Genomic DNA, 4688 nt, shown 5'->3' on the forward strand with positions numbered 1-4688 from the left:
AGAGATTGGGGTGAGGGGGCGTGTCATTGCAGTTCTGGCACAGCTGTGTCTGCAGCTTCCCAAACCAAGGCGTAGTAGAAAGCTTTCTCTCCCTCTCTCCTTTCTCTTTCTCTACCTTTTCTCCCCTCATCTCTTTTCTTTTTTTTACTTTTAAAATAGAACAGCTTTCTTTTCTCTTCTTTTCATTCAAAAAAGTCACCTTCTTTCTCCTTATTTCTCTCTACTCTTCTTTCATTAGTTTCCTTTCTCTTTCCATCTTTTTCTATTCTGCTTTCTAAAATAGTTAGATTTCTTTCTCTGTCTCTCTTTTCCTCTCACGAATAGCATTCTCCAGCTTCGTCTTTGCTCTCCGACACGTAGAACTTTACCATTTCGCCGTCTGGCAAGATAATCTACTCTCTCTTGACTCCACCTACATCTTCGAAGGAGAATCGAGATTCGCTCTTCTCGATCCTCTCGTTTACTTTTTCATGTATCGTTCTCCTTCGTAAAACGGTTTACTCTTAACAATTTTTTTTTTCTTTTTGAAAAGCACTGATGCAGGTGCGGCGGAAAAATAGTAACTCTTTGGATTCTGAGAAGAAAATATTAAGCGAGTCAGTGGGAATGCCAACTTTCTCAGAAATAATGCTTCTATTTTAATGCTTTTCTCTTGTCGGTGAAATTGAGTTCTTTTTTGCACGACCTGGATTAAATGCTAGAAATTTTCTGCGCCTGAAAGAAAAAGTATATTAAGAAAAGATGAATAAAAAAAATATTGTAGCTATACTGAAATTATATAAATTTAGAGATTCTTAAAAATAGTCACTATTATATATATATATAATCTAAATATTATTACAATTAATAAATTTCTTTTTTGAAAATAAATTCCCCTGAACTATTTTTTAAACATATCACACATTTATCATTCACAATATGTATAACAGAAAAGTACCAAGATCTTCTATCTACTTTACCTAAAAATATTCAACAGTAGAATATATCATTCATTGCCATTTTGGAAACAAGTGACCCGTACAATGTAGAACAATCTATCCAAATTTCACACAATATAGAATAATATATCTTCTTGTATTACATTTTCAAGTAAACATATCCCCATAACCAAAATTTCAAATTTATAGTTCCACTTATACTCATATACAAACGAAACAGAATGTTTTCAAAACACGACACGTACCATTTTCCTGGAATAATAAATTCCGTATCACATTTTCTTATTCCAAGAAACGTGTGTATCATTTTTCCAATAAAAATAATAATCGAACCATGGAATTCTTTTCATCGAGCAGGAAGAATGCGTGGCAACAATAGCCGGAAAAAATAAAAAATTTTTTTGTCGGAGATATTATTCCTCGAAATGAAACACGTGTGTCCACGTGAGCGTGGATGCAGGTGCAAATCAGTTGTGGACTCCAATCAGGGACGTTCGAGGGGAAATTAGAATGAACGAGGCCATCGAGGAGGTTGGAAATTAACCGCGGTCTCCGCCATCTGCATAAAGATAGGGGGAGAAAGAAAGTGGGAAGGAGAAGACGATGAGGTCCATCCACGGGGTGGACTAGGAATGGGTCATTAAAGGGAGTCGCGTTTATCAGCATCGTATGCACGCGCTGCTCGTAAATTGTAGTTCTAGACGATTTTGAAGTGGCGGTCGAATCACATGGTTAACGAAGTTTGCTTCGCTTGGCGAAGATGGAGGATTTGCACGGATTTGTGATGTCGTTGGTTGACCCTTTGAACGAAGTTGAAACCTATTTGAAATAGAGGGGAACGTTAGTTAACCTCTATGTACATTCAAAGTGACATCTGCTGTGATTTTCATAGATGTAAAATATCATAGATGTAAATTACATGTGGATGTACTTACTTATGTTTGATGTCGTTGATTGGCCTCTTGAACGAGGTTGAAGTCTGTTTGAATTGGAGGATAACATTGATGAACTTTTGTGCATGTGTTTTCTAAAGTGGGCATTATTAGGTAGAGTATGACGATGTGTTATGATTTTCATAAATGTAAATTATGGGAATGTATATGTTAGATCCAGTTGATTGGTCTCTTGAAGTTGAAGTTTGTTTGAAGTGAAAGAAGACGCTGATTAACTTCAATATTTTCTCAAAGTGATCCCTGTTAGTTATAATATCATGCCGTGTTGAGATCTTTATATAGATTTAAAGCGTGATTGTACATGTTTGATGTCGTTGGTGACTGTTTGATAGAGGTTTGTTTGAAGACAGTTAACATCAATATATTTCCAAAGTAACCTTTCTTAGTTACGGTATTATACTGTATTATGATTTAAATTGTGCGAAATGTATATGTTTGATATTGTTGGTTGATCCTTTGAACGAAAAAATAAATAAATAAATAAATAAATAAATATTAAAATTTTATGAAAAATATAAAATGATCTAAGATCTATCTTCCAATAAAATTAATATTTTATCACTACGTGTAAATATTTCTTTAAAAACAAAACTTACCACAATACGTATCACAGATACGTACAAAAATGGGTAAACTAAGTAATATAACCACACTCTTCCAACATTCTTGTCCAACAACCGATTTCAGTCACTTCCAACCGAGGCTGCAATGAAAATTATGAGAAACAGTAATGCCATGCGGTGGCGAGATATTTTTACGATATTATCAGCGCAACGACGATTCGAATAATTAAACGCCACCGGCATGTAATAACTAACGTGCCGCAACGAGGATCCTTCCTGCCGCTAATAAACTTCGGTGCATAAAGAGGCTACTTATTCGAGCCACCGGAAATTGTTCGAAGACCGACCGATTTTCGTTATGGCGAAGGAATACCTGACGAAATCCGAGGTGGCTCGTCGTAAAAGCGAGTAGAGGCCGAGAAGTATAAAATTGCTTATATTTTATAAAAGTCGAAGTGGTTCGACGTGGTATATACTGTATACAATATTTCTCTCTGAAGAGTTGTATTGGAGGAGAGAGGTAGAAAAAGGAAGGGAAAAAGAGTCTCAGGTGACACACGGTGAGCCAATGTGGGAAAGGAGGGTTGATACGAGATGGAGGGAATGCGTTTTCTCGTGAATAAACAACGTAGTAGTTGGTTCGAGGTAGCATGTTCAAGGAATGGTGAGTTGTGTGCATGTATGTACTATACTGTGGATCGAAAGTTTGAATTTAATATTCTACGGGATGAGGTGATTTGGGAAGTTGAACTGGAATATTGTTACCGAAAATTTTGTTAAATTTCTATGATGAAATTGAAATTTATGTATAAAGGTATCGAATCTCTCTGAAATGAAAACTACAGGAAATTGTATTTGTTGAAAGCAAAAGTTAATACTTATATATGTATTTATATTATGTACCAACATTTATAATAAAATTAAAATATAGATTTTAGTAGATATTATCTGATGAAATTTAAAAATATTATGATAAAAAATAAAATTTTAGACTTGTAATTACATATAAATTTCAATTTGTTGCTAAATTACTTTCATATAATTATATTCATATAATTATATTCATTATAGTCATTAAAGGACAATATTTGTAAAATATTTAATCAAGGGTTAAAGTAAAAATTATTACATTTACTTCAAAATTGAAGTTAAAGAATCATTAAAAAATATAAAGAAATTAAAGTTGATATTTTAATAATATTAATAATAATTATATAATATTATTTAAAACATTAACTTAAATAAATTTATAGCTATCTTCTAATCTTTTAACTTGACTTTTCTCAATTTTAAAATAAATACAATAATTCTTCTAATTATTTCTATTAAATTAAAATATTCTAATAATTTTATTAGCTTAAAAAATTACTCATTAATCGATAAGTAATAGAAAATTCAACATACCATTAAAAACAAATAAAAAAAATAATAAATTATTGTATCCTCGTCTTGGAAGATATGGTACTTTTATTATAGTCACCAATTGACCATATACACAGTATAGAACAAGTCGAACCGTCGCCTCCGAGTCGAAAATGCCGCCGCGTAATTTGATCGAGGCAGGAAACAAAGAGAGGCATTCTTTTACGGGTAGAATAGTGCCACTTCCGATGAATTTATGGCGGTTAGGGCGAGCACGATAAGATTCTCAGAGCGTAATCAAAGTTTCCGCGGTGATTCGAAACGCGGAGGCGTCCGTAGGACCACGCCACGATGCTTATTAGATTCACGGGGCTATTTTCAGCCGTTACGCGGCCGACCAGATGTTTTACGCTCGCGAGGATCGTGACGAGATTGTAGAGAAGGCAAGTGAGAATTTAAAAGAAGATTGAACGAAAAGAAAGAGAAAAAAATTAGGGTAAACGGTCTAATCTTGTTGATTTCAAAAAGGGAATGAATAGCATCGCCGTTTCGTGTATAGAACTTCAATTCTTTCGAGGTTAATTGAACGTTATGCTTCAAAATAATTTTTATGTGGATTTTAGAATTTTTATGATATTTTTAAAGTATTAGATGAGAAATTTACCTACCTAGAAACGAGATTTGAAATTATTGATATTATTTTTAATTCATTTATTACATTTCATATTATTATAACGTTATTTTCGTTGCTAAAAGAAAAAATTCGAAAAGGATTAATGGTAAAATTTACGTAAAATGAATTTTTCTTAATATCTTGGTATAATAATTAAAATGTTTATAATTGTTTTGAATAAATAGATATATCAATTTAT

The 4688-nt window shown here is 32.8% G+C and overlaps 2 long non-coding RNA genes across 2 annotated transcripts in view; both read right to left on the reverse strand.

Annotated features, from left to right (window-relative positions):
* Positions 1-257: 257 nt before the first annotated feature.
* LOC116185026 lies at positions 258-1759 on the reverse strand. Its single transcript, XR_004149739.1, has 2 exons — positions 842-1759; positions 258-714 (listed from the first exon to the last, which is right to left on the reverse strand). It is a non-coding gene; the product is annotated as an uncharacterized LOC116185026 (long non-coding RNA).
* A 123-nt stretch (positions 1760-1882) lies between these two features.
* The window catches only part of LOC116185025, a 4481-nt gene continuing 1675 nt past the window's right edge, over positions 1883-4688 (reverse strand). The window contains exons 2-3 of the long non-coding RNA XR_004149738.1: positions 2488-2594; positions 1883-2345 (exon numbers count right to left, since the gene is read on the reverse strand). This is a non-coding gene — a long non-coding RNA (uncharacterized LOC116185025). The remainder of the gene's footprint in view (positions 2346-2487; positions 2595-4688) is intronic.

The sequence above is a fragment of the Apis dorsata genome, unplaced genomic scaffold (genome assembly GCF_000469605.1).
Source record: "Apis dorsata unplaced genomic scaffold, Apis dorsata 1.3 scaffold_85, whole genome shotgun sequence".
Lineage (NCBI taxonomy): Eukaryota > Metazoa > Arthropoda > Insecta > Hymenoptera > Apidae > Apis > Apis dorsata.